The sequence below is a fragment of the Cupressus sempervirens genome, chromosome 2 (genome assembly GCF_028749045.1).
Source record: "Cupressus sempervirens isolate cs-2001-9-10 chromosome 2, ASM2874904v1, whole genome shotgun sequence".
Taxonomy (NCBI): Eukaryota; Viridiplantae; Streptophyta; class Pinopsida; order Cupressales; family Cupressaceae; genus Cupressus; species Cupressus sempervirens.
In genome coordinates, this window is record NC_143119.1 from 76312063 (window position 1) to 76339899 (window position 27837).

Genomic DNA, 27837 nt, shown 5'->3' on the forward strand with positions numbered 1-27837 from the left:
ATTAGTTCCTTCTCTCACACCACATTCACCAAGAGAAATTTATAGTATCTATCTCAAATGTAAAGGATGAATATATAAAGGAAATTTCATCATCTAATCCCCTCAACAAAAGGTGACAAGGAATGAGTTGTGGGCCAGTTAGGCATAATGTGATGTAGATGGTGATGGTTTGGCAAGTATGGGTAGTGAGTTTTGTGCAAGTAACAGAGGTATTGATAAGTAACAATGAGAAAGATTTGGCCTTAATCCCAGTGAGAGAGATATTAATAAGAACCTAAGGATACCATTGTTTTCAAAAATAATGAAGGCTTTCCCCCCAAAACATTTTTAACAAGGATCAAACACCCAACAATCCTGACATCTTCATTTAGAAAGAAGACTAGCTAAACTCCTCCTGTCTAGCTTAAAATTTATGCTTGATAGGCATGGAATCTACCACACCTACTCACCTTATTAGGGAATCAAAATGGCCAAGAAAATTCCCTATCAATTAATTTATCACAAAATAGATGAATAAATAGTGATTTCTTTGCAAATAATGCTATCAAAATTTCATCAATCTTGATTTAGGAGTTCTATGTTATTTATATAATCTTTCAATTCAAAGGAGTGCCACTTAAAGTCTTATCAAAATACAAATTTCTAAGCCAAGAAGTTGTACCCTCTAAATGTCTCGTAACAAGAAAAAAATTGGTTGCCTCCTATACATTAGCATCAAATATTTGTGTTGTCCTTGAAAAGAATCAAAATCAAAGCAAATGGCATGTGAACTCACTAAAGATTACATTGAAAAAAATCCAAGTAACCCAATACTTCATGAATGTACCTTCCATAATAACAAAACATTACCTATGTTTTTCTTAATAAAAGTTGAAAAAATGTAACAATGTAACCACATCTATGAATCTATTCAATCATTGAACAAAAACAAAAGATTTCTTTCTAGAGTTTCTTCATATTAAATTTAATAATTTAACAACTCAATGAAACAAAATTTTGAAGTATTTCCATCATAAAAATGTGTCTATAAAATAAGAAAAATTACCGCACAATCCGAGGCATCTACCTATATAAATACATGATTGTACACTTCCTTGAATGGGACTAATATTAGCAACATATTTTATAGTACTTTAGTCCTCAAAAGTGTATGAAGCAATCTCTTCTATAACATCTAATACCTCTTCAGCTTCCACTTCTTCTACTTCATATTCTTCATCTTCATCACTGTGCTCTCCATCACGCAATGCTTGCTGAAGTAATATCTCTTTTTTAAGTAAACAATTCTATATGAAAAATAAATCACAAACTCTTAAAAATTTTCTCAGCACAAGAAGTTGTCGAGTGACAATTTTCTCATCATGCAATGGATGTCGAGTGATAGGCAGTAGGTTCCAAGTGAACTCGACACATGAAGGAGCCGAGTAACTTGGCACATGGAGCTGAGTAACTCGACACTAAGGGAAACTTGGCTCAATGGTTACCAAGTGAACTCAGTCACTGAAGAGAAGGTGGAGCTTGGCTCAATGGTTACCAAGTGAACTCAGTCAACAAGGATACCAAGTGAACTTGTTGAGGATAACAGAGAAAGAACACGGTTAAGGAACAAACTGAGTGGGTTGTATTTTAGATTTATAGCCTGGATATTTCCACCATTAAAATGCAGAGAGCCAAAGGATGAATCTTTCAAATATGAACTTCTAAAATCCAAAATACCATACAATGACGAATAGAAGAAGGGAACAACAAAGATTTGTATGTCTACTTGCTTTCTTGCTTTCTATTCAAATAAGATAAAATAATTAAAAAATCTAGGAGTATTCAACTTCAACTAGAAAACCCTAAAAAATTCAAACTAATAAAACTTTAAACCTCAAAATTACAACACTAATGGCTACATAACACAATGCCTGGAGCAATCACTACTTCATAGGATAGGTCAAAAAGATGTACTTAAAGAATAACAAAAAGATCTCACATGTGCAATTACAAACACGAAACTAAAATTTCCTTCTATCTTTTAAACTTTGACTTGATCTGTTGATTGACTTCCTTGTCAACTTTGTACTCTACTTTGCTCTGCTCTCTTCAACAATTTTTCCACACCCGAATGAAACTGATTCATTCCTTTTGTCTTCTTCGAAAAAATGTTTTCCCTCTCATTTCAAATTTCAACTCACTTACTGAGTTGAACATTGTCACAGAGGTAGGTAGGCATTTGGCTTAAGGGGAAACCAACCTACTATATTAAATTTCTAACACTCCCCCTTTGTTCTGAGCCAAACAATAAAGGACCACTCGTAATCCAAATTAACTACACCAAGACTCTCTCTTAGGTGCACAAAAGTTTCAATGCCTAAGGGCTTAGTAAAGATGTTGCTAGCTACTACTCAGACATGTAGAATTCCATCTTGATATCCCCATTCTCCACCAACTCTCTGATGAAGTGATATATGATCTCTATATGCTTGCTTCTCCCATGGAAGACTAGATTCTTAAATAGTACATTTGAGGAGATGTCACAAAATATTGTGGTTCTATCCTCTTGCCTTTCATTTAAATCTATCAAGATCCTTCTTAACCAAATAGCTTGACATGTTGTTGCATTCGCTACTATTTATTCAATCTCTATTATAGATTAAGCAATAATGGGTTGCTTCTTGGATGCCCATGAGATTGCACCTGATCCCATATAGAACATGTATCTAGAAGTGCTCTTCCTACCATCTAAACTTCTAGCCCAAGCACTATCCATGTAACCAACCAACTTGAAATCATTATCTATAGTATACAAAATCTCAAATCCCTTGTTACCATTCACATACCTTAGGATCCTCTTTCCTACTTGCCAATGGGAATCCTTTGGTGTTTTCATAAATCTGGAAATCAAACTTATTGCATGCATCATGTCTGGCCTAGTTGTAGTCAAATACACCAAACTTCTAACCATTCTCTTGTATAATTTTGGATTCAAACTTTTGCTACAATCTTCCTTGCTCAACTTCAGACCTACTATTGTTGGTGTGGGGGCTGCCTTACTATTCTGCATTTTGAATCTCTCCAAGATCTGTCTTGCATATTTTTATTGAGAGATGAAGATTCCATAATGCATTTTCTTTACTTCTATGCCTAGAAAATACTTCAAGAGACCTAGCTCTATTATTTCAAATTCATTCTTTATGGCCTCTTTGAACTCACCAATTAGGAAATCATAATTTTCAATGAAGGTTAAGTCATCTACATATAAGACAACAATCAACACATTACCATTTGTTTCTTTGATGTACAATGTGGGCTCACCATCGCTTTTTATAAAGACATTACTCATCAAATATGAGTCAATTCTATTGTACCATGCCTATGGAGCTTGCTTGAGCTCATATAGAGCTCTCTTCAATCTATACACTTTTTGTTCTTCACCTATAATTTCATAACTAGGTGGCTACTCCACATAAAATTCTTCCTTCAATATACCATTCAAGAAGATGAACTTCACATCTATTTGATATACATTCCATTTTTGCTACGCTGCAATTGCTATGATAGCATACATGGTTTCCATTCTTGCAACCAGCACATATGTCTCATTATAATCTCTTCCATACTACTGCTTGTACCCCTTGACCACTAATCATGCCTTATGCCTATCTATTTTTCCTTTAGCATTGCACTTGGTCTTGTAAACCCATTTCACTCCAATTACTTGCTTCTTGGGAGACAAAGTAGTTAACTCCATTACTCATTTTTTTCAATGGCATCTATTTCCTCATCCATGGAATTACATCATTAATATTCATTCACAGCTTCCTCAAAAAAAATTGGATCACTATGAGAAAATAATGCAAAATTGAATCTTCATCGTACCTTTCATCTTGGTATATCTCTCTTAGATTTTTAATCTTTCTTGGCAATAGGGGGGTGAGAGTGGGATCTAAATTTTTAGGATTGCTACTACTACTATTTTTCATACTAACTTGAGGCTATCTTGATGTGCTTGGAGCTATTGCTCGGCATGCTAAGGGTTGCTTATCTTTTTGCCTTTGTCTGCAATCCATATTTGTTGCTCCATCTTCTTTTTGATCACCAATTCCATTTTCTTCTTCTTCAATAGTAGGCACTTTACTTGAAGTTCTTGAGGATTCAACTACCAAGCCATCCCATGACTGATTTTCAAGAAACTCCATGTCTCTTGAAATGATGATCTTCTTGTCAATTAAATCATATAGCCTATAAACCTTTGACTCTAAGTTGTACCCTATGAAGATGCACTTCACACCTTTTTCATCCAATTTTTTCCTTTGTTCCTTAGGCACATGTGCATATGCTACACATCTGAACACTCTCAAGTGATCAACTATCCATCTGTTCCTTGACCAAGCCTCAAGGGGAATTTTATCATGATCTGACTTTGTGGAAGACCTATTGATCAAATACACTATTTTTGTTACATTTTCTCCCAATATTTAGTTGGGAGCCCTTTTTCTTTCATCATGCTTCTAGCCATTTCAAAAATGGTCATGTTTTTCCTCTCAACCACTCCATTTTTTTGTGGAGTATAACTAGCTGTAAGATCTTTCTCTATACCATTATGCCTACAAACTTTTACAAACATATTGGAGGTATAATCCCCTCCTCTATCTAATATAAGAACCTTTACATAGTGTCCACATTCATTTTTAGCAAGGGCTTTAAATTCAAAAAATTTATCAAATGCTTCAGATTTGTTCTTCAAAAAATACACCCATGTCCTATGACTGAAATCATCTATGAATGTCATAAAATAAGTACTCCTCCTAATAGAAGTAGTTTGCATAGGGCCTACCAAATCAAAATGTACCAATTCTAATGGTGCTCTAGCCCTTCTAGAATTTCTAGAATTAAAGGGAAGCCTACATTGCTTACCCAAAATGCAATCCTCACACTTGTCATAAGAATCTACTATGCTTGAAAAATCATCTACCATTCTTTTCTTGGATAATAAATTTAAACCAGCAAAGCCAAGATGTAAATACTTGAGATGCCAAAGCTTGGAGGGGTCTTCAATCACACTCCTAAGAGCTAAATGCTAATGTACTAGTGTACATGCATGCTTGGGAAGTGCATCACTAACTTGAGAAGAGAAACATGTCTCTATCTTCAACCAGAACATTCAGTTCTTTGTCATTTAGACTATTGTAAGTAATCTATTACTCCCATCCTTCTCATGAATGACACACTTGTCATTTTCCATCAGCACCTTGTATCCATTTTGAATGATTTGTCCAACACTCATCAAGTTGTGATTCATACTAGGGGCAAAATACACATTATGTATCTCCTTCTTCTCACCTTGCTTGGTGCAAACCATGATAGATCATTTTCCCTCTATGGGAATGGTTCCATTATTTCCCATCTTAATTTTATTCTTAAAAGTCTTATCAATGAAAGAGAATAAACTTCCATTACCACTCATGTGGTTGCTACAACCATTGTCCAGTTACCATACCTCAAGGCTTCCTTCTTCACCAATATTACATATGATGAAGGCTATGGGATTTTTTGCATTTCCCATGTTCACATCAACCACATTAGCATTCTTCTATGAATGATCACCCTACTTCTTCCAACATTCATTTGCATAATGCCTATACATATGATAGTAGTAGCATTCAACATTGCTCTTGTTGGAGTTATAATTCTTCTTACCTCTTCTAGAGTTGTTTTGAGGAATGCTTGCTTAACGTAATGCAAGGCTAGAGAATCCCCAAAGGAGATATCCTAGCCCCCAACAAATAACCACACAATGGACACAAAATAACAATGTAAGATTTGAAGCTAAGTCACAACTCTTTATTCATAAAATAACTAATTACATCCAATTTTTTGGGTTGTAAGGCCTTTTTGATTATGGCCAAATATAAAGAAAGTAATAGTTCTATAAGATCCCTTAAGATCCAATCCAAACCCTAGCTAGTCCAAATCCACACTCTAGTAGAAACCTCCAAGATCTCAACTTGTGCTCGCAAGCCACCAAGCAATCTCCTTGTTTCCCAAGCCTTAGCTACTAGCTCTCTCAAAATTCGCTCCTCTACCACCTCCTCTTCTCCAAGATGGATGAATAATGACTAAAGACTTCACCCCAACCCCTAACTATACCAATCTAAGCCACAAGTTGTCCTAGTACGCTAAAAATTAAATATACCTTACATTAACTACTTGAAGAGCCACAAATCAACCTCCAATGGGAATTAAATAAAAAATTTCTTTAAAGGCTTAAAATAATTATTAAATACATCAAAATTAACTACCCAAGACCCAAATAGGTCCACTCAACTCCATAAAAATCCCTTAATCATGTAGGATAGAAAACTACCCCAAGATGCTCCTACATCAGACTCCCTAGGTGTGAAAAGATGTTCTCATTAGTTGAAAGAACATCTTCTAGGATTCAGCACATAAATCCCAAACTGGTTCTTCACATACATTTCCTCCAAGTCTTCAACTTGTACACTCTTTCCCTTGTTCTTCTTCCACTTTTCCATCCTTGGCGTTCCACATTTTTTCTATCCACACTGATTGCTAACCATTTTAGAATCTGCCAACTCAACTCAGCTACCAATACTCAGGTTCCTTCAACTGACCTCTTCATTGTGCAAAGGAATCAAGGAATTCTTCCTACCACCTTTCTCAATGACACAATCATGCAGAGCCTTGCAATCATATTACTAAGGTCTACCAAGTAACACATGACAACTTTTCATGTCCATAATATCACACAATACTTGATCCTTATATTGCTCAATCTAGAAATCAACAAGGCACTACTACCTCACTTCCAAAGCATGCTCAACTCGTAACCAGAAAATCCTATAGGGATAAGGATGTCTCATTCTCTTTAAAACAAGTTTCTAAACCATCTCTTCAGCAATAAGGTTATTTATACTACCACCATCTACAATCACCTTGCAGACTTTACCACCAGACTTACAATAAGTCCTAAACTAACTAGTTCTTTGACAACAATCTAGTGTCCTCTGACCAACCAGTACTCGCTAAGCCAAAAAACTCTCTCCTTTCTCAGGCTAACTATCCTAGATTGCAACCTCATTCAAAATATTATTTATCCTTCCAATTGGACATTCAAAAGATCTATGCCCTTCTTGACCACACTTGAAACAAGTATCTCTGAACCCACCTCCACTTGTCCTTCTTTTCTATTTAGTAGGTTTTGGTTCACCTTCTGCATTTGGTTTAGCTTGTGTCAAACTATCTTGCTTCTCCTTCCCTCTAGAACTACCTTGATTCTTCCTATTTAGCTTCTCCTCTCCTCTCAAAGGATACTAATAAGTATCCTCAACTAAAAAAATATTCAATATACCAATGTCATTTTGAATATTAAATCTCAAACCATTAATGTACTGCACTACCTTTCCTTTAAAAATTCTCTATGACCAAACTGAATAGTCAACTTGTAGAACTCCTTGATATAATCTTTCATAGTCATATCCTTCTACTTAAAATTCTACAACCTCTTAAATAACTCAATTTCATAATTAGTAGGAATGAACTTATCCTTTAACTTAGTCACCATCAATCTCCATCTAGTGATCTTAAATTCACCTTCTTCTTCTTTGTCTCTTTGCAATTCTTTCCACCAAAGAGCAGCATGTCCCTTTAGCTTAGTTTGTGCCAATCTCACTCTAAGTGGATCCTCAATATCCTCAAGCTCAAATTATTCTTCCAATTCACCAATCCAATCAATCAAGTCTTCAGGATTCAAAGTACCTAAGAAATTAGAAACCTCCATCTTATGCTTCAACTTCAACTAAGATCTAGGCCTAGCAAACTAACTAACCCTATTTCCCATAGGTCTCTCCACACAACCAGTTCTAGCCTCACCACTCAATCCAAAAAATTCAAAGTCTTCAAAAACTTCTTCATAACCATCTTCAGTACCCATATGCTGAGGTACACCACCTATAGCACTTATGATCTCAATGATCATATCACTCTTCATCAATGCCATCTCAGATCTAAAAGTGGTTGTAACCTCCTCTATTTTAGATCTAAAATCTACTTTAACCTTCTTGGATATCCTTTCTTCTACAACATCACTAAGATCATCAATAGCCCTAGGGTCCAATCTTCTTAGAGGCATCTTCCAAGATTTTTGCAAACCCTAATAAATCCACTTCACAAAACCCTAGTGCAAATTGCCTCAACTTTGGCACTCAGTCTACACACTCAAGAAAAATCTTGACTTTGATACCACTTGATGCAATGCAAGGTTGGATAATTCCCAAAGGAGATGTTCGTGCCCCCAGCAAATAACCACATGGTGAAAACACAATAACAATGCAAGATTTGAAGCCAAGTCACAACTCTTTATTCATAAAATAACTAATTACATGCAATGTGTTGGGTTGTAAGGCCTTCCTAGTTATAGCCAAATACAAAGTAAGTAATAGTTCTACAAGATCCCTCAAGATTCAATCCAAACCCTAGCTAGTCCAAATCCACACTCTAGTAGAAACCTCTAAGATCTCAACTTGTGCTCGCAAGCCACCAAGCAATCTCCTTGTTTCCAAAGCCTCAACTACTAGCTCTCTTCAAAATTTTCTCCTCTACCACCTCCTCTTCTCTAAGATGGATGAATAATGACTAAATACTTCACCACACCCCTACTTATACCAATCTAAGACACAAGTTATCCTAGTATGCTACAAATTAAATATCCCTCACATTAACTACTTGCAAAGACACAAGTCAAACTCCAACAGGAATTAAATACCAAATGCCTTTAAAGGCTTATAATAATTATTAAATACATCAAAATTAACTACCTAAGAGCCAAATAGGTCCACTCAACCCCACCAAAATCTCTTAATCATGCAGGATAGCCAACTACCCCAAGATGCTCCTGCATCATTTCTCCCTCTTGGTTGCTTGCTCATCCTAAGCTTTTTATACCCTTTAACCATTCCTTCCATGAGCTCTACTTCTTGAGCCTCTACTGGAGCCATTTCTTCCTCTCCCCTACCTCTTGAATTCTCTTGAGCCTTGAAAGACTACTCTTGGGAAGTTGTTGCTGATATGTTTATCCAGTGCTCATGGTTTTGAAGAGTTCCCATCAAGTCATGTGGTGAGGTCCTTTGCTTCCACTATGGTCATCACAAGATTTTCATATTTCTAAGGTAAACTCCTCAATGTATTTTCCACAATCCTCCACTCTTCATAATCTTCTCCATTTGATTTGAGCTAGTTTATCAAAGTCGAGATTCATGAGCTAAACTGCATAATAGGTTTATTATCCCTCATCTAAATGTTCTCAAACTCCCTTCTGATCATTTTTAGCTTCACTACTCTAACCTTATCAATCCCCATGAAGTTCATCTCAAGGATATCCCATGCTTCCTTTGCATGATTTGCTATTGCAATCTTGGAAAAAATTGTCTCTGGCATTTCTACCTCAATCAAACTTAGTGCCTTTGCATCCTTTCTCCTTGACTCTTTCAATTGAGTCTTATGTGGGTTTGTGAGGGTAGCATACACTAGTGGGATTGTAACATCATTAAACCCATTGATAAAAAACTCCCACAAGTCATTAGATACCATTATGCTTTTCATCTTCTTTGCCAATGATTCATAATTATGTCCATTAAAGGATGGTGGTTGCTTCCATATCTTTCTTGCATCTCCTACCATGTAAAATATCCTAGAAAAGCTAATGCCCTAACTTACTATAGATGTAGGGCCTCAAAGCTCTAATACAATGTTAAAAATAAATCATAGACTCTTAAAATTTTGCTCAGCACAAGAAGGTGTCAAGTGATAGTTTTCTTTGCACACAATGGATACTGAGTGATAGGTAGTAGGTGCCGAGTGAACTTAGCACATGAAGGAGCTAAGTAACTTGAAACTAAGAGAAACTCAGCACAAGAGGGTATTGAGTGAACTCGTTCACCAAAGAGAATGTAGTGGTTTCTGAGTGAACTTGATCAACAAGGATACCAAGTGAACTTAGTGAGGATAGTAGAAAGAACTTGGTTAATTAGGAACAAACTGAGTGAGCTATATTTTAGAATTACATCCTGGATATTTCCACCATTAAAATGTAGAAAGCCAAAGGATCAAGCTTTTAAATATGAACTTCTCAAATGCAAAATACCATGTAATGACAAATAGAAGAACAGAATAATAAATATTTGTATGTCTACTTGCTTGCTTGCTTTCTATTCAAATAAGATAAAACTATTACAAAATTTAGGAGCATTTGGCTTCAACCAAAAAACTCTAAAAACCTCAAATTTATAAAACTTTAAATTTCTAACTTACAGCACTAATAGTTGCATACAACAATGCCTAGAGAAATCATTTCTTCATAGGAAAAATAAAAAAGATGAACTTACAAAATTATAGAAGGATCCAACATGTGCAACTACAAACATGAAACTGAAACTTCCTTCTGTCTTCTGAACTCTGACTTGATCTATTGATCGACTTCCTTCTCTACTTTGTGCTCTACTCTACTCTACTCTCTTTAACAATTGTTCCACACCTGAATGAAACTAATTCATTTCTTTTGTCTTCGAAAATATGTTTTCCCTCTCATTTCAAATTTGAACTCACCTACCGAGTTGAATGCTATTAGGTGGGTAGGTGGGTGTTTGGCTCCAGGGGCAACCAACCTACTACATTAAATTTTTGACATTCTATTTATTGACTTAGCCCTATCATTCCTCCTATAACTTCTTTTGTTTCTCCCTATCTTGTTCACTTAACAATAATGAGACATCCTAATCCTCAGCCTCATATTTCTTGCTATACTTTTTCAAATTCTCTACAATCTCCCCTTCTTTTTTTGGACTTAATAGTGAGGGTGTCCTTGGGTACCATAATAGTTATGAATAGTAGTAAAGGTGTATATGAATATAGAGCAATTAAACCTATAGTTTTAACTAGTGCAGCATGGCTTTCAACATGTTTTTTGGTTCTTACCTGGTAAAAATGGTCTTGAAAAACATGATATAATAGATTTGCATTGAATGACCATACATTGAAACCATTTTCCATTTCATGAACTATTTTGACATAAGTTGCCACATATCTATACATAGACAGTGTATTAGCAACTATTAGAAGAGCATACAACAACAAATAAAAAAGATAATTTATGTAATATTAGGATTGAAAAAATTACCTTCTAGTAGGATCCCACTCAATATTGGTCATCATGAAATGCTCACCAGTTGCCATTGTCTCAAGCTCATCCACATTGTAAAATTATAGTTGGCCATTATGAGTTTTTAGCTTGCCAAAATAATAAAGTGCCCAATGGGAGACCAGAAAAGTGCATTTTTTTATCTTCCTTTAATAATGGAAAGTTTTGAAAAATGTAAAATTCAAGCTGGCCATTGTGAGTTTTCAGCCTGCCAAAATAATAAAGTGCCCAATGGGAGACCAAAAAAGTGTGTGTGTTTATCTTCCTTTACTAGTGGAAAGTTTTGAAATCTAACCAACATTATTAGGGCTCTTCATTGAATAGAAAATGACATCTGAGTTATTCCCATCTCCATGAATAATAGAAAATATGTGCCTTTGGGGCTCCTAAGAAAATGCAACAATTTTGTCATTCTTCTTTTCTAATTCTAACACTTCTATAGGAATATCTCTTTCCTTGATACAGAAAAGCTTAAAGCCGATAATTTATCCACTTTCACTGTAAGGTAATCTTTATTACTTGCCAATACATCTTGAAATCTCTTACACTAGAGAGATTTTTCTAGCTCAGTTCTTCCCTTCTAGGAATTTGCACAAGACTAACCTAAGAAAAATGGCACTTATTTAAAGCAACTATCAAAACCAAGGCCTAATAAAGCATACCAATTTTGTTCACTTGTTCAATGTTCTTAATGAAACTTTCAAATAAAAGCATACAATATGATTATAAATTGATAAATCAGGATTTGTTAGAGTAACAATGTTTAAAAGCTCACTCTTGTAGGTTGGTTTCCACCACCTCCTTCTGGCACAAATAGTGATAGTATTGGATCTATTGGAGACCAACTAAAATCATTTACATTCCAAACTTTCAGAAATTTCATCTCAAGGAGAGCCATTATATCTATTTCATAAATACAAATCACATTTTTTTTTCCAATCCTAGCAAAATATTTATCATCTCTACCACTTGCTCATCTGGTTAGATTTGATTTGCATCAAATTAGAAAGACTCACTGCTAAATGAGAGATACAAGAAAAACCAATACATTTGATATGCTTATACTTCAAAAATTTCAAAGAATTACCTAAATATAGGCCATGACACACAAACAACTCTTCCAATTCCACTAGTCACAAAATCATCAGCACTTCCTTTAAAATCTTTGGTTATGATACCAGTCCTCATATCAAAGATGTTTTATAGTAACCCTCTTGAAAAAAAGGCATTCTAGTGTTAGAGAAAATTCACAAGACATTTCCAATGAAATATATTAAAAAATGACCTCTACTTAGAATCTCAACCATGTTTTCTAATAAGAAGACGGTATTTCTTAGGAATTCTTTATCATATAGTATCTCCCTTGCTGAAATACATGTGTGTCTCTTAGGTTGCTAGGCTCATGGCTACTATTGTATATGAGCAATGTTAGTATGCTAATAGAAACCAAATTTAAATAAAGCTTCTACAAACTAAACAAAATTCATAAACTTCAAGATAGACTAAGATGAGCTCTCAATTGAGAATATGAGCCATTAATGGACTCTCTTAATAAGAAGCTCTCTTGTTGAGTGGCTTTATCTAAATGGATAGGACGTATGCTCAATATGCTTCCAAAGGCTTCAATGGATGATTGTGGATTTTTGGTGTGGATAGATGGCTTTAGTATGGATTTGGCTCTCAAAATAGCATTATAACTTTACTTCATGAATTGTGTTAAAATGGCTTGGGAGAGGATTCCTTAAATAGGCAAAGGGCTTGAGGGATCAAGGGCTAGGATGCAAGGATGGGAAAAAGCTCATGGAGGGTTTAGATTGCATGAGAGGAGAACACATGGATTGTGCTTCCTTATAGCCAATCAAGGAGTGACACATGTCACATGGTGAGAGGATGGAGAAAAGGGGAAGGATGAGTCAACAAAGGAGGCTCAAGGGATAAAATCTTCATAAAGACCCTCATAATGACTTGTAAGAGCAATAAAAGGGCTTGTAAGAGTCATTTATGACCTAGTGGACTTCATAAAGTTTTATGGTTGAGATATTTTGAGGGTGATGAGAAAAATTTCGACTTGAACTTGATTAGGAAGGTTTTAATCTTGCTTAGGCTTGTGCAAATGATTAGAGGATGGATTAGGATGGTTTAGGATTAGCTTAGGGATAGGCAAGTGGATGGCATTTAATGAGGGTGGGTGAAGGAGGAGATATTTGTTAACTTTGGCTTGGGTTAGTAAGTTTTAACCCATGTTTAGGGAATGTGACAAGGTTAGGAGGGGATTAGGATTAGGTTTAAAGACATCTTCTAGAAGAGTCTAGACTTTGGATGAGGATAAAGACTTTCTAGAATAGTCTAGAATTTCCTAGGATGAGGATGAAGACTTTCTAGAAGAGTCTAAAACTTCTTGGGATGAGGATAAATTAGATTTTTAGAAAATAAATAAAGTTTTATTTATTTCAAGGGTTTGGGTTGAGGAGATATTTATTAAAACTTTTTTAATAAACATGAGGATTAATATTTAATCTTAATTAAATATTGTGAGTTGGGATTAGGGGTAAGAAATGATGGGATTAGCCTTTAATTAAAATTAAAGAAGGATTAGAAGATTTTGGAAGAGGTTAGTGGTCTTAAGGAAATTGGCCAACTTTTGGGAAAAAAATAAATAAATTATTTATTTTAGGATTTTTGGTCAATTTATTAATTAAATAATTAATAAATAAAGAAATAATGTTTAAATAAGATTTAAACATTTTTGGGAGGGATTCCTTAATTAAATATTTTTAATTAAGATAAAGGGATTTAATGGCATAAAAATAAATTAATTAATTAAATAAATAATTAATTAATAAATGATGATGTCATCAAGACTTTTTCAGAAAATAAAAACACTTTATTTTCTAAAGGTTTTTAGGTGTCTACATTTTGCCCCTCTTTGATGTGATGCCGCAAGTGGCATGGCATCAAAGATAAGAAAATAAGATGCCCAATGCTAGAGCAGAAGAGGAGAGAATGGACTGTGAGATGCCCCCTCAAGAAGGTAGCAGGGAGAGAAAGCGAGGCTTGATGGCTTCTTGAAAAGTACAAGAATCTCGGACGAGCAAGGAAACTCAGATTGGCAAAGAGAAGGGGCTGAATTAGCTCAAACTCTCACTATGGGAGAATGATAAAGGAGAATCAGATGCAGAAGAGGAAGCAAGCTTAAGACTTTAGGGAAGGTGGAGGATGAAGGAGCAAAGCGCTATAAAAAAAGGAATCCAGGATAGGGAGATGGATGAGGGGATTATAAAGCTGATGCAACAGGATTTCAAAGAGTTAGATTGGTGGAAGATGGGTTTCGGAGATCCCTAGGACTAGGATTGTGGATCTCGAAAGATGAGGCTTGGTGGATTGATTTGGATTGGTGGATCCCTAAGACTAGGATTATGGATCCCTAAAGCTAAGAGTGATGAGTGATTCAAAGAGATACTGATGCATAAGGTGGGGTAGGAGAGACAGATGCTAGATATGGATGGGGGATAATGGAGATGAAGGAAAACTATTGAAGCTTTTTGAGCGGGGGGGATACTTCAAAGAGAAGTACCACCACGTAGTTGAGCACTAGATTTTCTATAGGACTGTTGGTTAATTGCCAAGGTTACCAAGAACATCAAGGCCTTTTCACCAACTGTCCAGAGGACTGACGGACTGACTCAAAACAAACATGCAAGGATTGCCCCAGCATCACACATGAGTCCAAGAGGAAGCAGTGTGGAACCAACACTGGGTAACCCACAAGCAGAAAAGAAAAAAATAAACAAAAGACTTGATCAAGACCTTACGCTCAGATTGCCCCATTCGTAGCATACCATGATATGGAAGATCGTGGCAACCTTGAGGAGGAAACAAAAAAAGATTGCTTGGAAAAGATATTTCAAGACCCAAAAGGGAAGATTCCAAATCAAAAGAAAGCGAAAATCCAAAAGAGAACCATTTGCCAACGAGATGGGTAGGACGAGGTACTAACGGACCAAGATCAGACATGAGGAAAGCTATATCCTACAAGGATCTATCGAAGAGCACCTAAGCTGATGGATCTGGATGGGTGATGCGTCTGGCAAGCTGAACTAAGAAGGATAGCACTTTGGTGACAGTAGATCTAGCTAAAGGATGCATTGGAATAGCTAACCAAGGGTTGTGCGATGTGTGCAAGATGCTAATCAAGGAGGAACGAACACGAAAGTTGGATAGATACAATGGTACTAAGCTAAAGAGGATGTACAAGCTGACAGACCAAGATATTTACAAGCGGGCTAATCAAGATATGGTACAAGCTAACAGACCAATGATAGGTATGATACAGATGGATAAAAAGCTCAGGATGAGAGGATAGCGGGATGGTTCGATGTTGTGCAAGATGCAAAAGCTAAGGGTGGGGTGATAGCGAAAGATATGGATTTGGTAGGATGCATCCAATGATGAGGAGATATTTTGTGACCAAGGATAGCTAGAGGAGCAGGATGAGATGGATGGATAGGATGGTAGATAGCTAGGATTATGATAGATATAAAGAGATGACATTGGGTTTGCATGAGGATAGCCTAGAGCTAGATAGCAATGACAAGGGAGGATGGACAAGACAAGATCTCCAAGGAATATAGTGCCCCCAATCAGAAGATAACATGCAGAAGGTGGTCTTATGATGGATGTGATAGGATTGAAGCTAGGATGGAAAAAGTTGAAGGGGCTAGGGAGATGGATGATAGCTGGGATGATTGGCTGAAGTTGCAGGAGATTAGTGGATGGTGTGAGATGGAAGCTGGAGGATGGAGGATAGGTGGATAGATTGGAAGATGGAGCTGGATGTCAAGAGATGACCAAAAGCATGAGGGTGATAGGCTAAGCTGGGGATGGCAGGATTACGCATGACGCTTGTTTGCCAAGTTTTCATCATGGTACTTGTCCAAGGTGCCTGAATTGCCAAGTTTTTACCAGTGGACGCTTTATTTTTCTTTAATTTTTTTTTGACTTTTTGACTTTGGACTTAGCTGGAATGATTTTGGCTTTCTTCAGCTATTTTGGCTTTTTTGGGATTTTTCACTAGCTGTTGGAATGTTCAATTTTGTTGCTATTTGTTGGTACACCGGATGTGTGATTTATGCAATAGATTGGATTAGATGGGATTGATGGTAAGAGATGGAGGGATGAAAAGGTTGGAAAGGAGCATGAGATGGGGATGCTTGCAAGAGCAACATTGGCACATGTTGGGATGGGTGTGAAAAGAGCATATGGGGGATAGATGGTAGATGTGGGTGTGATGGAGGATTTGTGGAAGCGTGCTTGGGGATATAGGCACCCAAGATGGAGTTAGGAGATGGGGGACATGAGTCACTAGATGGGGGATTAGCAATGGTGGATGCCATTATGCATTGGGTTTCAACTTTTTTCTTGGGGATCCACATGGTTTTGGATTTTCTTTTCATAGGCTGTTGCATTGTTTTGCATTCTTTGATTGGATTTTACCTTTTTGGAGTATGTCTTTTAGAATAGACATATGATTGCCTAGGATGTGGATTTTTAGCTTTATGCATTTTGAAGTTGGCATTCACATTTTTGTGGTAAGCTTTGGGAAGATGGTTAGGAGAAGCTTTGTGAGACGGAGAGGATATGAAAGAGCATGTAGGGGGATGATGATGGATGATGTGCCCTGATATGTGCCTTTGTTGATCTTGCATAGAAATGGATGGAATAGGATTTTTATGATGGCTGATAGAAGGATGGAGGATGGTAGATTTTGGGACATAGGGTCCCAAAATGGATTTAGCGGATGAAGGGGGGATATGGTAGGTTGTTTTGGGTTGCAAAGATGGTGGAGGGGGGATGACATAAGATTTCTTGAAGGAGTGATGGGAGGCTGGCATGGTGGGCTTGGAGATAGGCTTGGTTTGGGGGTGTGGTGTACCAACACCTTTAGATGGTGAGCCTTTGGACTCATGTCCAAGACCATGAAATCCTAGATTTTTTTGTGCAATAATAGGCTCTCTGATTCCTTGCTCTTGTGGTCCTAAACCTTGACCTTGATAATGCCATCGATTGAGCATTTGAACAAGCTGAGGAAACTTTTTGCTTGCAGAAAATGGTAGAAGTGATTTATTAGGTGTATTGCAATGGGGAGATACTGTTCTTAATTCTTCTGCTGAGAGAGGGCCACCGTGGATGAATGTAAGTGAACCAAGATGGTAGATTATAGATGGTGGAATAGCTTGGATAGGTGGTAAGATGGAAGCATGGAGCGGGGGAGATGGAAGGATAGGATCTTGATGTAGCTGGTGGGATGACAAGATATCTTTTAGTGGAGGAGATATGGCTTGAGGTTCTGGAGATGGAGGAGATGGTGACTACACTATGGATGGAAGACATGGTACGTTGATATCTTCATTTATGCTTTGGGGGATGTCAACAAGCTTTTGGGCAGGATCTTGATAGGATTGGTTTGAAGTGGATGGTGCGATAGGAGGTGAAGGGATGGATTCTTCAAAGGCAGCGGATGGATAGATGGGAGATTCAGTAGTGGAGATGGGTGAGTAGAAGATGAATGCATAAGGGTCATTACGAGAGATTTGGGAAATGCTTGGAGGCGATGTGGATAGGATTTGGAGGGATTTGACAGGTGGTGGGATTTTGATGCTTGTAGGAAGTGGAAGGATTTTAAGCAATTTGATGGATGGTATGGGGATGATAGCTATGGGAGATGGAGGTGATATTATAGATGGGGAAGCTTCATCACTGACTACTTCACATGGTTGGATTAGATGACATGGCTTATTGACTATTGGAGGTGACTTTTCTTGTATTTCCTCTAGGAGATTCCTTGGAGACTCGTGTGTCGAAGGTGGAGGTGGATTGACAGGAATAGCTAGTGTGATGGGGGTGGAAGATTGGAAGCTTGGTTGATGGGGTGATGGAGGGGAAGCTGGAATATCAGATGGCGTGACTAGATAGTTTGGAATAACTCTTGGATTTTGGGGGATGCTTGGGGGAATGTTTCTAAGGCTTTTAATATACCCGTCATAGTCAACAAGATTTTCATCATCATTGGAGTAGGAGGTGGCAGGAGCAAGGACAATGCGACCAAACACATCATGATAGGATTGGTACTTCATGCTTTGATGATGAGTTTGATGGGGATGGGGTCTTGCATATGGATGAACACGGAAGCTCATGGTTGGATTTGGGTTAAGCGCAGATTTTGGATTGGCTGATGAAAGATTTTCTAGGAAGAGTCAAAGCTGTATGACAGACCTAAGGAGGATTGGCTAGAGATTTTTGGCTTTCCTGTGGATGGAAGACTTCAAGGGCATGCTGTCAAAAAGTAAGAGTTTTGCTTTCCTATGTGCTGGATTTGGTGGTGGCTGTGTCAAATTGAGGATAGACTAATGATCCTATGGGCATGACACGAGATTGACCACTTGTGGATCCCAACCTTTAGCTCAAGGTGATGAGGGATGCAAGTGACAAAGCTAGATTACCCTAGACAATGCTCTGTCAGAGGGATAACCTTGGTGAGATTGGTTGATTGGTAGGATTGATTGGATAGCAAACTCTGGTAGAGTAACAACAACTCTTTAAAGGCTTGGGTGATTTTGGATTGGGTTGCTAGCTAGTTGGGGGGATGATTTGGATGGACTTTGGATTTGGGATTGTTCTAAGGCAAAGAACTAGATAGATTCGGTTGCAGCGGGGGAGCTTGGATGATTTTCTGATAAGGCAGTGACTATGCTAAGTATGCCTTGAGCTGGGAGATTTTTGCTTTTCTGAGATTTTGACCAAAATTGGCAAACATTCATTCAAAAGCTATGAACAAACAAGCAGACAAAATTTTGGAGCAAGCACGTCAAACACACCAACATCCTAGGAAGCTTTCTACAAGGATGAAATTTGATTTAGCTAGGGAGTCCTCGATATACACAAGGTACGTGAGGCCCAAATCCATAGATGAAACCAAAAAGATGTCACACAGCCGAGAGGAGTGGTAACCCACTTCTCCTCTTTCACTTCTCAAGGGTATAAAGTTCCTTGAGGCTTAGCTTGAGTGACAAAATTTTGATCCCAAGAGAGGTGTCTTTGGATTCACCTCCCGATCTTTATACTCCGCCAAAACGCTGGAGTTGAGGTCATCCCAAGGGGTGATGAAATCCCCAAGCAGGCCTCCTAAAAAGCTAAGACAAGATTTTGGATTCTAATCTTATGCACCCAAGATGGCCTCGAAAGACGACAAGGGGAGAGAAGACTTGGATGACCTTGGGCAAAAAAAAATGCTTGTTCTTTTACCAACTAACTCTTATGTGTACTAATCTAGACTTTGCAAGCACTCATGTTTAAGAGACAATGTTCAATTCCAACTTGAAGCGCCAACAAAAGTAAATCGATTGAAGAATGCAAACAATAAGAAGAGTTAGGGTCAACAAAAGCAAACTCGCGCGCCCGGAGGCCCTCCACATCAAGTATCAATTAATTTCCTTTAAAGAATTCAAGAGTTGGTGTGATTTTGTTTTAAGCCCAAAGAAAAGATGTGTGAGACTCGATTTTGTCAAGCACGTGCCCGGAGGCCCTCCACATCAATAGTTGTTCAATTTTAAAAGCTCCAAATGAAGTGTTTGATATTGCAATGGTTAATTGATCCTTGGCATTCAAGATTGGATTTGTTATTTTAATCATGCATTCAAGAAAAATTTGATTTTAATCCATGGCATTCAAGAGTGTGTTTAGCAACATGCATTCAAAGACAAGTGATTAAACATTCAAATTTTTTCCTTTGAGCATTCAAGATTGAGATTTTGTGTGTTGTTTTAAGAACTTTGAAGTGCTTTGTCTAAACCTTAGATCATTCACGATTGTTTTGGACTCAAAAGTGAAAATGACTCTTTGGACTTTGGTTTTCATTCAATATTTTGTGTTCTAGTTTGCATATTTTAAGCCCAAAAATGATATTCTTAGATTGTTTTGATGCATTGAAAAACCTAAGAAACATTCAAGATTTTGCAACAAGACATTTGTTTGGAACAAATAACAAAGCTTTTAGGACAATTTTTGGCAACCATTTAGGACTCTTAGTTTTCATGAGATTTTTAAAAGAACTTTAAAATATTTGCAAATGAGGTTCATTTTATCCTTGATTGATGCTTTGAGTTTGATTTAGATTTTAGTGTGCACTGAGTGTTGATTTTGAATCTTTTGAAATGGAAACTTGAAGTTCTTTTTAAATTCCTAAAAATGAAGTGTTCCTAACTTTGCATGAATGCATCTAAAACCTTGATGTTGCAAGGATGCAAATGATTAGATTGGTTTAGTTTCACTTGTTAAAAGATTTTTTCTTTTTTGCAAATTTTTAATTTTTAATGGATTTAAGTATGATTTGGGGGTTCATTTTAAGCACTAAAAAGAAGTGTGTATGATTTTGCTTTCTTAAAAAAAAAATGGCCAAGATCTCCCACAAGAAGAAGAAGAAGAAGTAGATGGAATAAGAAGAATATAGACAAGAAGAGGAAGAAGAATTCCAAGTGCTTTGTCCACCTATAAGCTTGAAAAATCTGCAAACACTATGAGATTGACTATGAGTTTCTTTGTCTTCTTCATGCTCATGTGGACCTACAAAACCAATTTATACAATCCTACCAATCACAAAAATAAGCAAAATTAGCCAAAATCAGCAAATGACATACAAAACTTGACTAAAAAAGCTAATGAAGATGACCCATGCGGGGTCCCACCGGGCGTGCCAAAATGTATATGAGCAATGTTAGTATGCTAATAGAAACCAAATTTAAATAAAGCTTCTACAAACTAAACAAAATTCATAAACTTCAAGATAGACTAAGATGAGCTCTCAATTGAGAATATGAGTCATTAATGGACTCTCTTAATAAGAAGCTCTCTTGTTGAGTGGCTTTATCTAAATGGATAGGATGTATGCTCAATATGCTTCCAAAGGCTTCAATGGATGATTGTGGATTTTTGGTGTGGATAGATGGCTTTAGTATGGATTTGGCTCTCAAAATAGCATTATAACTTTACTTCATGGATTGTGTTAAAATGGCTTGGGAGAGGATTCTTTAAATAGGCAAAGGGCTTGAGGGATCAAGGGCTAGGATGCAAGGATGGGAAAAAGCTCATGGAGGGCTTAGATTGCATGAGAGGAGAGCACATGGATTGTGCTTCCTTATAGCCAATCAAGGAGTGACACATGTCACATGGTGAGATGATGGAGGAAAGGGGAAGGATGAGTCAACAAAGGAGGCTCAAGGGATAAAATCTTCATAAAGACCCTCATAATGACTTGTAAGAGCAATAAAAGGGCTTGTAAGAGTCATTTATGACCTAGTGGACTTCATAAAGTTTTATGGTTGAGATATTTTGAGGGTGATGAGAACAATTTCGACTTGAACTTGATTAGGAAGGTTTTAATCTTGCTTAGGCTTGTGCAAATGATTAGAGGATGGATTAGGATGGTTTAGGATTAGCTTAGGGATAGGCAAGTGGATGGCATTTAATGAGGGTGGGTGAAGGAGGAGATATTTGTTAACTTTGGCTTGGGTTAGTAATTTTTAACCCATGTTTAGGGAATGTGACAAGGTTAGGAGGGGATTAGGATTAGGTTTAAAGACATCTTCTAGAAGAGTCTAGACTTTGGATGAGGATAAAGACTTTCTAGAATAGTCTAGAATTTCCTAGGATGAGGATGAAGACTTTCTAGAAGAGTCTAAAACTTCTTAGGATGAGGATAAATTAGATTTTTAGAAAATAAATAAAGTTTTATTTATTTCAAGGGTTTGGGTTGAGGAGATATTTATTAAAACTTTTTTAATAAACATGAGGATTAATATTTAATCTTAATTAAATATTGTGAGTTGGGATTAGGGGTAAGAAATGATGGGATTAGCCTTTAATTAAAATTAAAGAAGGATTAGAAGATTTTGGAAGAGGTTAGTGGTCTTAAGGAAATTGGCCAACTTTTGGAAAAAAAATAAATAAATTATTTATTTTAGGATTTTTGGTCAATTTATTAATTAAATAATTAATAAATAAGGAAATAATGTTTAAATAAGATTTAAACATTTTTGGGAGGGATTCCTTAATTAAATATTTTTAATTAAGATAAAGGGATTTAATGGCATAAAAATAAATTAATTAATTAAATAATTAATTAATTAATAAATGATGATGTCATCAGGACTTTTTCAGAAAATAAAAATACTTTATTTTCTAAAGGTTTTTAGGTGTCTACAACTATAAGTTACCATGAGTTTTTCCTTGGGTGATATATCAATCAATCTAACCTAAAAGAAGAAAAGAACATAAAAGATAAGTAATAATTTTATCCTATATTTGACAAAAGAATTGTTTCTATTAATAATTATGTGATATCAAAGACTCTCAACAACAAACCAAAAAAAAATATTATAATGCTTCACAACCACCCAAGTAAACTTTGTACAAAAATTCATGTGTATGTTCCAAATGCATCAATCTAGTAAATGTGGTAGCACAAAAAATAATATATCCTATATTTGATAAACTAATTCTAGTAAGCTTTGTAAAAAAACCTATGTATGTGCAAAATTCATTACTCTAGTAAATGTGGTAACACCTCCCTAAATAGTTACTCCCTCCTTGTGTAGAGTTTCCAAATATGTTCCAAGTGGTGACCACTACATGAAGCTTTCCATCCAATGCTGCAAAGAATAGGCCTTGTTGATATCTTTTTGATGCTTTTCAAATGGAGTCAATCGGAGTTTGGACATGGAAGTTATGGCCTTTGGAGTGAAGGCAATTTTTGTGCTGATTTGAAATTTTGTGAGAGAAAGAAGTGGTCATGTGTTTTCTCACCTAGTTCATTGTATTATCTCTCTTGGTTTAATGAGAAACTTCACATGAGATTGTGTTAATGCAAACTTTTTCCTAGGGAACAAAAAGCATCTCTTCCACACTTCTAAAGGTACAGATTGACATTCTGAGTACCCTTTATTGAGTAGAGGAAAAATTAATCATGATGTATCACATTTATGATCATTGGAGAATTTTAACCCTTCATGTTATTCTTAAGGAGGAGTTAACAAGACTTTATAATCTAATAGGTACTTGTGGGGATTTGTGCTTGGGATTGTGTGTTTCCTATATCACCAACCCAACCTTGTGAGGTGAAGTGTGGAATATAAGCATTCCTTTCTTGAGGTGGATGTTTCCTTTTCATTTGAGAGTGACTAAGTCTTTTAATGATTCTAGATCCACCTTTTGGAGATTGACTTTGGCACATCTCTGTATTATTTTCTCTCTCGAGAAAGTAGGCTAGTGTAGTTATGCCACTAGCTTAGTTTGTGTTGGTTAAGTCCCTAACACATCTTGGGTTGATTTAGTGTAGAGGTTAAGAGAGAATCCCTCTAAGTCCTAATGCTCTATAGTTTCTATCTCCCTAATATTTGATCTTCAAGAGGATTTTCTTAGTCGAGTTGCTCATTTATAGTTGACTTAAGGATGGAGATTGAGTTTAGTAGTAGGTTGGGTGTGGTATTCCCAACATGGTGCTAGGGGGACATGGTATTTTTGGAAGCATATTACGATCTTATGAGTTGGTATGAAGATACTACATATTTTTTCCACTGATGAAATTCTTTACGACCTTGTGGAAAGGTGATACCTTGTCTAGTAAGGTTATGTAACCCTAGTTCACAGTGTTAGTTGAGATTTTCATATCATAAGGACTATGTGCTCCTACACTTGGTGGTTGGTAGTGGTGAGTATCCTTTAGAGTGCATATTTTTTGTTGGTAAATCATCATCCAGTTTGTTCAAAGGGTGAGTTTACGTGGATTCAAGGATTCTCATGTGTGGCATGATAGTATTCTTGGGATTTTGGAATGGTTATTCCCCATGATTCCAACTCTTGTTGGAAGTGCATAGTGTTTTGACCTTTTTTTTTGGTCCCATGGTAGGTGCATGTTTAGTTGGGCACCTATTTATGAGGTAGAGTGGCTTTTTCCTTACCTTGTATTGTTGACTTTATGGCTAGATGGGTTTTCCTAGCACATAGGAAGTTCCTCGTTGGAGGACCTTGTGTCAGTGTGACACCTATTATTTTATGGTTGACCTATTTGGGGGTTGACAAGATGGTTTGAGAATGTTGAAGTGATTTGGTTGGACTTTTGAAGGAGTCAATGAGTCATCCCTGTTATTCGACTTTGATTTTGCTCTTAGTGTGTTTGGTTTCTATTCTTGGATTGCAGGCTTCTAGGAGTAAGTCTAGTCCTTGGGGGGGATGATATAGTTCCTCTCCCATTTGACTTCTATAAGTCATCCTATTGGATTCACCCTTTTTTTATCTCTCCTTGAGAAGGGATCATGATTGGGACCATGAGTGGTCTACACCCTTGAGGTGATTTGGATTTATGTTTTTGTATCTATTTCTTTGATTATTCTTATGGCTGATTTATGAGACTATGATGTGAATTATGGTTCACTGAGGTTTGTGCCAGTGGTTACCAAGACTCATGTGGTATCTTGATGTTGTTCTATGGTTACCCTAAGATGTGTGTAGAGATTGTATTGTGTACTATTACTCTGCTACCCTAGACTAGGTTCTTGTAGCAATGGTTAGTCATATTTATGACTATGTTCACTTATGTTTTTTAAGTTCCTTTTCATGTTGTTTAAAAAACCATTATTAAATGCTTAAATAATTAGAAATGGATTGTCCATGTTGGATTCATTGGTTATGTGTTGCGGATATTCACTTGTTATAGTTTGATCTAAGAGATACTTGTTACTCATGTTATGTTTTACATTTGAGATGACCTAAGGGTCAGATGTTATACTTTGATTTTAGTATCATAGATATTAGACTACTATGTTGTTCAATTGATCATATTGCATGATGATGCCATTTTGAGATGATAGTGTGTTTTGTGATGATATCTAGTTATTTGGCATTTGGACATATCTTTGATTATGTTATGTGATGGATTAATGCTATGGTTATTTACTTCATTCTTGCTTTGATATGCTTTATGAGAAAATGAATGATGGAAATGGATTATTTTAGTATATTTGAGTAAATGGTTAAATTAGGTATTTAATGTATTTATTGATTCAGCTATGTTATTACATGCAATTGAACTTGATCATGTATTTTAGTGTGCAGGATTAATATCCCTGCTAATGGCACATGGAGTTAGTGATTCAACTATTCATATTTTACCAATGTCATCCATGTATGGTTGATGTATCTTATTAATGATTAAATTAAACCTTCTAGTGATTTGATAAATTTGGACTCATTTGCATTATGTGATTAGACCCATGAGTGTGTCTGTGTATTTAGAGGTTCACATTATTACAAGGGTTTGTTAAGGAAATTCTATTTTAATTTTGAGTTTTTAGTTAATTAATTTTAATTTCTAGTAGATTTTCCATAGATGAATTCCAATTACTTGGAATAGCTTATTTTCATTTGGGTTGATTCATAATTTAACTAGTTCTCCTGGTTATTTTCCCTAGTCCATTATTCACTTGAAAAGTGAATAAGTATCCAAAAAGGAATTTAATTCCTCACTTCTCACTTCTGAATTAGAAAGAGAGTAAAACCCAAAATCCCCTTCATGAGGCTTTACTATTTTGTTTGTTGTGGGAGCTATGGATGTAGAATCATCGTGAGATCAGTCTTGATGGATCCAACTCGGGGAGACCTTGGATTTTTGTGATTTTTGGCTACTTCTGTGGGATTTTTATTTTATAGTTTAGATTCCTCTTTTTCCCTTTTGGTTGTGAGATAGGGCTCTCCCATTTTATTTTTTTGGCTCTATTTTTGCTTCTATGTTTGGTAACAATTTTTTAGGAGGCTGAGAATTAGTGCTTCTCCATTTTTGTATGCTAGCTCTACCCGGTTGGGTGGGTATGAGCATTTCCCTATTTTTTAAGTTGAGGGTTTGGGGTTTTGCACCATTATGCCGGCCATTTTTGCATACGAACTCCAAACCCATATTTTATTAGATTTTTTTTAGCTTATGTGCCCTAAGACCAAATGGGTTTTAATTTTGAAGTTTTCCATTTTTGGGGGTTTTAACCTCAACTTGCATACTACCTAGTTTTCTTGGGTTTTCTTGGCATGGTGTTTGTCATGAACGTGGATTATTTGTAGGATATCAGTCAGACCATTGTTGTACTTTTATTTTTTCATTGGGATGCATGCCATATCTATACTCCCAAATTTTTGTTTGGTTGATTAATTTTATACTTGGAGTTATTGATTCTTTGGGACCCTTGTTATTTTGTGGACACTAGGATTCGTGTGGAATCCATACTCCTAGATTGAGGCCGGTGAAGTGAGTTCATGATGTTTGATCTTCTTGCATTATTGGTATTTGTGTAAAATCCATACTTCTAGATTGAGGCACGTTGAGTGAGTTCATGATGTATGGTTGTATTGTTCTTGGGATTCGTGTAGAATTTTTCCTCTTGAGCTATTATCAATTGAGTGATATTTTTCTTATGTTCTCATCCAATCCTTGTGATATGATCTTCATGAAGGTGGTGTGCCACACACGAGCACATGTGCATGCATTTTTTGAGTGACTTGTGAGATCTGATCTTCTATGGTACTTCTGGGAGTTATGATCATTTGGGGTTGGGTTGAGAATATGCATGCCTATGGGCACTCATCATTGAATGAGCATGGGTAGGGTAGGGTAGCATATGGAAGCAGATTCTATCTCACAGCCTAGCAATCATGACACTATAGGTTGGTAGAGGGAGCTTCAATCATGTGATAACTAAATAAAATATTGGGTGGTAATAAAACTTAAGATAATGAAAAAAAAATTGTGCTAGAGCCTTCTGTTGAGGATTTGAATCTACATGACCCGAGCTTGGGCTTGTTAATGCCAAGTGACTCTCTATGATGTCAACCCCTACTTAATAGCCATTGAGTGCCTGACTAGGACCTATAGCTTATGCATTGTCTCTAACCTTGCTTTCAGTCATCATATTGTCTAGCATGAGTGTAAGCCATGGACATTTTCTTTGAGTGTGTTTGTGGTTGGATCAATACCTCCATCAGCATGATGGGAGTAGACCTACTAGTTTCATGTGGTTGGGAGGTATAGCTACCTTTACCACTACTAGGGACTAGTGTACAAAGATGGTCTACTTTCCTAGTGCGACCATGGTTGGATGTTTTCACTTGGTACTTTAGGTTCCAGGGTATGCTTTCTTGTGATTTGTGCTTTCATTGGAATGCTTATATATCATGTTTATATTATGTTAGTATTGATGTATTTCCTTATTATGATGTCTAGCATGTGATATTATGATGTTATCTACTTTGTTGGAGTGTCTATTGCTTATGGTTCAGCATGTTAGATTTCCTATTCTTATGATGTTATTACACTTTAGTAGTGACATCCTCATAAGATAGCTCCAACTATCTAGTTGGTAGTTTGGGATGTTATGCATGTGGGATGGCAAGGGCCTTTAAGGTCTCATAATGCTATTATGGCTAGGAGGAACTGCACACTTGGTTTTTTATTTTAGTATATTGTGATGTTGCTTTCAATTATTTCCCTTCACTATAATGTTAGATGGTTAGATGTAGTTTCTATCTTTTAGTTATTTTTTTTG

The 27837-nt window shown here is 36.4% G+C and overlaps 1 pseudogene; it reads right to left on the reverse strand.

Moving 5' to 3' along the window:
* Window positions 1-1133: 1133 nt before the first annotated feature.
* On the reverse strand, window positions 1134-12394 carry LOC149571118 (eukaryotic translation initiation factor 3 subunit B-like; annotated as a pseudogene).
* Window positions 12395-27837: the final 15443 nt, after the last annotated feature.